This window comes from Schistocerca piceifrons, chromosome 1 (genome assembly GCF_021461385.2).
Source record: "Schistocerca piceifrons isolate TAMUIC-IGC-003096 chromosome 1, iqSchPice1.1, whole genome shotgun sequence".
Taxonomy (NCBI): domain Eukaryota; kingdom Metazoa; phylum Arthropoda; class Insecta; order Orthoptera; family Acrididae; genus Schistocerca; species Schistocerca piceifrons.
This window is the reverse complement of record NC_060138.1, coordinates 96915336-96924726: the sequence shown is the minus strand read 5'-3', so window position 1 is coordinate 96924726 and position 9391 is coordinate 96915336.

The following is a 9391-nucleotide window of genomic DNA, read 5'->3' as shown; positions in this document are numbered from 1 at the left end:
ATCTGGACCTGCCTCCAGTTTTGTAAGTGGCTGTTCACTGAGATAACAATGACTGGCTTGGACATGGGTCTGTTGTTTATGTCTGATGAAGCATCGTTTCACTTGAATGGTTATGTCGACTCACAGGAGCACAGGTTCTGGGCAGCGGTGAATCAGAGTAACTTCCACGAAACACCACTGCATGATCAGAAGATTGGGGTTTGGTATGCACTGTCTGCACGCCGAATTACTGGTCCCATCTTCTTTCATCAGACCCTGACTTCGGCACTTTACATTGCCAATATTCTGAAACCATTCGTGGCAGCGTTAACGGAGGAGGAAAAGACCTACAGTTACTTCCAAGACGATGGAGCAACTGCTCATACAGTCGACCGTTCCTTAGAGAACATTTACACAATCTTCAACCCTGACAAAGTTGTTCGCAGAGGCAAGTCGGGTCGTGGCCAAAGCTCGCCACACAGGTCATCTGATTTATCCATATACGGTATTTTGCATGGGGAGCCATCACGGCTGGCCATAGTGGCCGAGCGGTTCTAGGCGCTACAGTCTGGAACCTCGCGACTCCTACGGTCGCAGGTTCAAATCCTGCCTCGAGCATGGGTGTGTGTGATGTCCTTAGGTTACTTACGTTTAAGTAGTTCTAAGTTCTAGGGGACTGATGACCTCAGTAGATAAGTCCCATAGTGCTCAGAGCCATTTGAACCATTTGAGCCATCAGGTCTAAGGCTTATCACAACAACCCCCATAGTCTTCAAGAGATGCAGCAGAACATTTCGGACAAGACTGCAGCAATTCCAGAGTCCAGCTGCGACCCGCTTTCAGCAACTTGCTGACCAGGACCCAAAAGTTCCAAGAGATGAAAGGTCTGCACCTTCAACATGTGATGTAGCCTGTTTTTTCCCAACGTGTAGATTTTACTCCTAATGGCCTTGGTAGATACAAGCGTGGAGAGGACGAGGAGTCGAGTATTTTATTCGAAATGACGCTGCTTGTAAGGCGAGAATGTGTGTTTCTAAATCTGGACGGTTTTATGAGGATTTGAGTCACCGTACTCTTGCATACGTGTCGAGCGTCTTACCAGTGCGCCATCCCTATCGTGGACGGAACGGCTGGGGAGAATGTCCTTCCTACACAGCCTCGCCACAATATTTTGGAGTGGCTCACCCACTGTTTCTGTCACACTTGTCGTTCATTGTTTCCCTAGTCAGTTGGTTTCTCTATGACAGAGCCAAACTAAGAAGTGGTAATATCGATTCCCAACAGATCACTGAAGCTAAGCGTTGTCGATCTTGGCTACCTCTTGGCTGGGTGACTGTCCGGTTCTGCCGAGCGCTGTTGGCAAACGGGGTGCACTGAGCCGTTTTCGAGCCAATTGAGGTGATTGAGATGCAGCGGCTTTGGTCACGAAAGCTGACAATGGCTATGTTCACCACATACCCCTCCATGTTCGCATCCAGCGACGCCTATTGGCTTAGGATGGCATGGCGATCGGTCTGCACTCTTGAGCCTTCTGAGGCCTATTCGGACGGAATCACAATAATGCAAGACAAAGTTGCCAGTTTGCTTCGCACGTTTGGCCTTAACAGGGACTGAAGTTAAGGACATATACGTATACCCGGAATTTAAAATGATGCTCACTGAGAACATATGCTTATTCACACAAGAAACAAGTCAGCGTTTGCTAATGGTAATAAATTCTATAGGGAACTGTTTTGCTGGTTTGGCACTTGCACAAGTAAATCCAAGGGTCCCGAGACATTTTGTAATGAACGAATAAACGTAACTAGATAATGAAATTCGAGTCAAAATACAATTTATGGCTATAAAACTTGATATACTTGTCACGCTATCTTTATTTGTAGAAAACAGACATTTTCCATCTTCTAATAGCTGTATTTATTATTTAAAAATAAATCTCTCTCAGATTGTGACACCTATCTTCAGATTATTTTTCGTAGTTACAGGACAACCAGCTTTAACGGAACTATCAGTTTCACTGTCATGAGACTGATAGTTCCGTTTCGACTAATTACCCTGCAACTACGAAAAAATGATCTGAAAACGAGCGACACCGCCCGAAGTCATTCAATTTGAAACAATAAAAATAGTGCTCGACGATTTATGTACATCGTGAAGCAAACGTTCTGGAAATAAGTTTTAACAAAACAGAGTTGACAATACTTTTGGGGAAATTTGATAAAAACTATCGGTTATCGTCAGGAAACAGCTTTAAATTTCTGAGTCCCTTCGGTACAATTCACTCACACTGTTTCGAAAAAGGATTGTCAGCTGCGTGGTAACGAAAATAAAAGAGAGGAACTGATTTAACGAGGAACGTAATTTTCCTGTCCATGAATACAAAAAAGATCATCAGAAACGGGTGACAGCAACTTTATCAGTGAGACCGACAAAAATATGTAATTTTTATTACTTTGAACTTCAGGTAAATATTAGTTAACTCCAAAAAAGTTTCCCAATCTTCCGTCAGGTGCCAAACTTCGATGGGGCTTTGCTTATCATGTAATCTATTTCAAAGATAAAGGTCTCAAAACCATTGGGAACCATTGGTTTATATCGTCTGAAGCACAAACGTCTAAAATGATCGGCAATCAAACACAAGCATGCTATGGGTACACCATGTATATATGTTTTCAGCTTTGTTGAAGGATAAGAGACAAATAAATTAAAGCAGCCAACACGTTAATGAATTGCGAAGCCAGCATTCAATTTCGTTTTTGTGGGAGGATGAAGCCTTCTTTGTGACTATGTCATAACTAATGAAAATCTGTACCATACCGGGATTCGAGCTCGGATTTCCTGTTTACAGCGAGCAGTCGCCTGAACAGTTGGGTACCTGTGCGCTTCTTCACGCCTGACTCAACCTTTCATTTTCAGCGATGTTCCTGACTACGATATTCGGAATGTACTACCAGAGGGTCTGCAATGGGTAATGTGGAAATAGTACCAGTGAGGGAACGGAGTCGTGTTGGTGTTCCTGGAACAATTTGTGGGCACTGCTAATTGTATTCTAAGGCTCATTATGCTGCTGAATGATCCTGTCGGTCTCAAGGAAGACGACGGTCTGGTACAGGTGAAAGCGGAGATGAAGGCAACGCAAAATAATGCGCAGAGCGCCTTCTATACGAATACACTCCATTACTGAACAGCACGAAGACGTTTTCCAGGCCGTAAATTTTCAATCGCCGTCTTGTCTTCTTCCATAAACTCCCACAGTGTGAGTTTTCTCCGATGTTCTTCTCTGGACACGCTGACATCCATCTGCCGTATGAGGCAGTGAACATGACTCATCGGGAAAGGCTATCTATTTCCAGTACAATGCAATTTCGCACAGAAAAGAGGCTAGTCACCGAGACAGTGTACTAATAAATTATGAAGCTAAATCATAGACTCATCCGTCGCTTATTCAACGAACGACATAAGCGGAACAAAATCAAAGTCGTCGCCATGTGTGTCTTACAGAGGAAGTGAAAACAATAAAATATTTGTACTTCATTACTGAAAGAAATGTTTTTAATAGGAATGTCAGAATGGCTATTTACCTACCTTTCTGTTACAAGTCTAACCTGAGACATGACAAACCGAAGGTATCATTGCGTCACAGGCTGTTGTCATTCAAAAATTTACCCGTATACAGAACCACCGTGTGCGTTAGAGCGTTAACAGGCAGTGTAAATGGAATCTTTGTTCCAAGTTTGGTTTCCAGATGATAAAAAAGTTAAATAAAAAACTAATAAATTCATGGATCAATAGTCTATGCCTGTTCTCGGTAATGATTTCTTTGATTGTTCAAGTTATGTCGAGTTCTGCAGCTAAGATCTCTCTCTCTCTCTCTCTCTCTCTCTCTCTCTCTCTCTCTCTCTCTTTCAATTTGCTTTATCACGCGTTCGAAATGCGATAAAGCGTTCGGAATTTAATCGAGATAGTCTTCTGTGTCGAAGTTACATCTATAGTAGTTGATAACAGTCGGTTTGTTCATTTTGAGAATCGTTGCAAATACGTAAAAGAAATTCTCTTTTTCCCACACTACATTGAAACGTATTGTGTAGCTAACACAATAACCAGATGAACTTCATCTTCTCTTTCAACACCACAGTAACTAAAATTTTTATGTAGATTGAAAGGGGATGACTCCTTCCAGCTGCAGAAGTACATTAAGCGGAATCAGCGGTAACGAACCGAAATTTGTACCGGACCGCGATTCAAACTCGATGGGAGTGTGAATCGGCCGTGAGGCGTACCGATATAGTCCGTGCAAATGCGATAACTCTGTGCCCCGGATGACGCAGTGATTAACGCACCTGCCTAGCAAGCAGGAGATCCCGAGTTCGAGTCCCGGTCCGGTACACATTTTCGCTCGTCACCGCTGATTCTGCTTAATGTCCCGGAGCTGATAGAAGTGACCCCGCTTCAACTTACACATCGTGTTTCACAGCTGCTAGATCTGCGTGGTGTCTGTTCTTTCGAGGGAACAGACACTGTGCGCTCAAATAACTAAAATTTGCCTTCATTGATAAAAAAAAAATAATAATCACTTTCCTCGTAGTATTCTGATAGTTTGGGGTTTGTCTGATAGCTTACTATTCAGCAGTAGAATAGCACTTGAACTGTGCACGTAGGGCAACAAGCTAGGACATCATTAATTAATATTTAAATTGGAAAATTAACTAAAGACGACATTTCTCTAACTGCCTCTTAACTATGAGTGACTACTGCTGCCACAAGTGCTTTTCGCTTAACATTCTCTTCGATAGTTCGTAGATCAGAAATAACGGATACATATGCATCTTTCCTGCTTACATTCAAAAATCTGAAGCAAAATTAATTGTTATTGTTTGTGACTGAAACTGGGTTGTTGATATTTTGCAGGTACGAGGGCTTTCCATCCCTAACGGTACCGTAAGACAAGACATGAGAAATGAAGGAAGCGGTCCATCACACAGTCTGTTTTCGCCTTTATCGTGGGAGCAGACATACGTATTCCTTTGAATCTCATATGCAGCATAATTCGCTGAACTTCCGTCGTAAACAGAGCTCGGTATGTGTAGCAGGTGCATTTTCTCCCTGTCACCGGTTCATCGAAGTTCACCTTGGGCATCAGCTGCACATGAACCTAAACAGTTCAAGTGGTTCAAATGGCTGTGAACACTGTGGGACTTAACTTCTGAGGTTATATATATTCTTTTATATATTCTTTCACTCTATATTAATACGATACAATATCTTCATAGCATAGTTCTCTTAAAATGTAACATTCAGTATAGAGTAGCCAGAAAGCTTAAGGTTAACTTCCAACAAAGAAGTTCGAAACCTGTTGATCACCCTCAACTGTACACTGCTCATAAGTGACAGGAACATTATTAGATTTATCTCGGTACTAGAAACAAAAACTTGACGTTTTCTCGGTTCTGCTGTTGATGACATGAAGTACAGAATACATCGGCTTCCGTGATATCGAGTGACGTGGTTGTGCCCTCCTGTAATGTTTTGTGGTTGCTGCCCAAATGGGGAGAGGGTGGTATAATAGGCGGGTGGTCTCTAACCACAACACAAAATGCACACGTAGTTAAAATACACTTTATTACTGGGACCAATTGAGTACTTCAGTCTTGTCTAATCTGAAGTTCTGTGGTTAACAGCAATCAAATATCATATACTAATTCTTGTCAATGTACATATCAGAACTATGTACAATGACAAACGTTCCCTCACAGTTAGGTGCGAGGCGACAACTATCACCGTGGAAGACCAGAGTACAATGCGCCGTATTGGGGAGCAATGCGAGAGATTGAGAAACTCAGCGATTGAGACAGCTAGGTCGGCGGCGGCGTCGTATATGCACGTTGCCCAGGGGGCGTTACCGGGGCGTAGCCTGGGGGCGTGTCCGTAGTCTTCTCTTGATATAGACGCTCTTAGTTCAGCGCCTGCTATACAATGTTTCCTAGTTCCCACCGGTGTGCGGGCGAAGGAGTACCCTAGCACAGCGAGCTCCTTTCAAACTGCCCACATTCCGCTGACCACTTATTTAAAGGTCTTGGGCGATTTTGCCAAAGAAGGTACCACGCGTGTGGCCAACACCACTGAGGATTTGACATGAGCGCGTGCTGGCGTTTGAGAGGTGAATGCTAAATTAGTTAATGTCAGCTGATCACTGAATTATTCGGGCTAATGATATCACATCAAATAGTCTGCGTCTTTTACTGTTGTAAGAGAGCTCGCATTGGAGCAGTGAAACAAAGACAGTTTTTGCTACAAATTTTTCTGGTTCCTACACAGGTGGGTAAACGTGTCCCAATTTTCACAATCGACGAAACAGTATGTACACGTTTGCTGTGCTCCATAAGACGCCTTATTCAGCATTATCTTCAGAGGGTGCCCCACACCAGATAGCAACAGCGTGGAGCTTCACATATACTGGGAGGTTATAAGTAAAGTGCATCTACTCACCCAGGTCCAGTGAAGGCCTGGTACATATGGTAATGCGTTAATGCGGAACCGACTGACGCTAGAAAAATGTTTGTTCCCGTTTTGGCCACCAGGTGCAGATCTGGAGCTGTACAGCATCTCGTTGACGTCTCCGGTGGTCCTACAACAAACTGTGTAAGCGTCGGTTAATGACAATAACATCAACATTACGACTTTAAAACTTGTTCGACCTTTTCTGCCCATGTCCCATTCCTAACCCATTACGTATGGAGACATTTCTATACGTCTTTCTTGCATTCACAGCGCCAGATTCGTGCCTCGTGTCAAAAATTGGGACTAATTTTTTCGAGCGTAAGTCGGTTTCACATTAACGCATTAGTTACTGCCCGCCATCCATGTGGAGCACGTGTTGATCTCACCGCTGACTTCTAGACTCAGCCGCACACAACTGATTTCATCAAAATGTAGGGGCCTGAAGACGGCGTTGACGCAACGTCGAAACTAGTAGCGAGGTAAATAAAAAATCTTAAGTACAGCTGGAGGAACTCCATTTTTAATAAAAAATTATACCAGCTGTGTCCCACCTTCATCCAGTTTAAATATGGATGTACGAAGATTATCGCATTTGAGTATTTACCACGTTTTGCTGCCATACAATAGTTAGAGCCCACGCTGGATCTCAGTGAGCAGCTGCACTTTGACTATAAACTCGGTCAGTTCCCTAGAAGGCGTTTATGCCGAGAACTACTTTATGCTTCTGTGCTTTCGCACAATATATTTTAATAGTCCGTTCATTGGCCAATAGTTACGTCCGCCACCACAGCAAGTACTAAAACCCAAAACTATTCGAAGGATCTACTAAATAGTTCACAGTATGAAGTTCATATGACCAGGCTATGGTTTTAACGATGTCACAACCAACACACGGCCAGTTCTCAGTAATTCTCATCGGTTCTCATCAGCTCCAGTTCACCAGTGCGACTTCATCGGTTCTGCAGCTGCCTACGAGTTATATATAAATTTCCGATCATTCCCAGTCATCGAAAAATCTACGCCGGGTGTCGAAAAGTAGCCAAAGTACTTACCTACTGAGAGACTGAACTTAAACTGCGTAGATTGCAGTTCATACTGAACCAGAATTACATCAGTTTGTAATCATCTGCCGTGTTAGCCTGGATTACGTTAGAACGTTACGTCAGTGCCATGCCCTCTCTGAGTATACTTTGATGTACGTTTTATCAGTAAGTGATTGTTACTGTTTTTCGTGTGTTACCTAGTGATTCTGTTTTATAGATATTGCTCTGTGAAGGATTTGTAGCTAGTGGGCAAACAGGTCACTTCCATTTAACTACGGATGTATGTGGCAGGATGTGCCCTTCCTGCTACCTTTAAGTAGGGTACCTACTTTTGGTGAAAAACCAATACCCCTGTTAACTAGCATAGTTTGTATCATCATCCTCATAAATCCAACAGAATGTAGTGTTCCTCTTCCTTTTCTTAATCCCAACTGATTATCTCCCACGTTTTCCTCATCTTTTTTCTAATCGTCGGAGTAGAATGCTACACACAGCCTTTGGAACACAGTAGATATAAATCTTTGCGTTCTTTTGACGTTATATTTTTTTAGCAAAGGCACTAGAATATCTTCAACTACCGGTGCTCTGCTGCTTGCTAACATTAAAAACATGCCCTTTTATTTATATTTGCCAGTTTATGTCTGTATACAGTTACGTATAAAAGACTAGAACAATTTTCGCTAGATTTTCCTGCCAAATGTGCTCGTCGTATATCCAGTTGATAAAGTGCATCAGTTCTTATATAAGGTCTATTTTTCAAGATTATTAGAGCAGCAAGTTGTATTTTATTATTCTGTATACCACGGACCATAGCTAACACTTTTCTGAGAGCTTGATAGAATGCTGTGTTTCATTTTAGATGACACCTGTATCGCGTATTCATTACAGAAATATAGTTCGATTTAGTTTTTCTTGGTATTATTGGAATCAGTTACTATCATTGAAGTTATTAGAGCTAGCCAAATGTATATCTTTTAGTTCATATTCAACTACATTTATATATCTAAATATGTATTTTTCTTTGACACAGTATTTAATATTTTTGGTTGGCAGCTCTATTTCTTTAATTAACTGGTAATCTTCTTAAATTTGTGCGGGACAGCTTGCACAACAGGCATACTGTTGCAAATTAACCACACCACAAACTGTTACGAGTTTTTGATTTATTATTCTGAAACTTGGTTCGACTTAGCTGTCATTTTATGGAAGAATTTTCTTAAAAAATTGTGTTTGCAACCTGTCTGTTATACTGAAAAGCCGTCCTTGATAACTTATCGCTGTGCATATATATGATCCTTTTCTCACAGCGAAAAATAAACATGGATTACTTTTCAAAATTACAGACATGAGGTGTATACCACTTTTGTTCAAAATTTCTGTCACATGATGATATTCAGGTCGAAAGAAGTTGTAGAGTAGTTAAACAAAAACTTATTACAGCTTGGTGGTGTTATTTTACAACAGCAAAAAATTCGCAGATGTTACACACGCAACCATCTGCAACCATCATTACTCGAAAATAAAGAGGCATTATGCGGAAATGTAACAACGCTGCGATATGTTAATTAACAACACTACTGTAATAGTAAACTTGTCCGGTAGAATGATTAACTCTTAGGCAAAAATAAATAGTCATCCAGACCCCTCGTGGAATGGCATGTTTGTCTCCTAACCAAGTTTGGAAAACTTTGGTTTACTGCTGCGATGATTCTGTTCTAATAGAAACAGCCCTTGAGAATCATAGTTCGGCTCTTTTCTACTGTTGCTGTAGGTTTAACGCAATATAATTTATCGACACATAGACGCTTTGCTGCAGCATAAAACTGAAACTCTTGCTAAAGGTTTCCTAGCGGCAGAGTGTTTAAAGGACT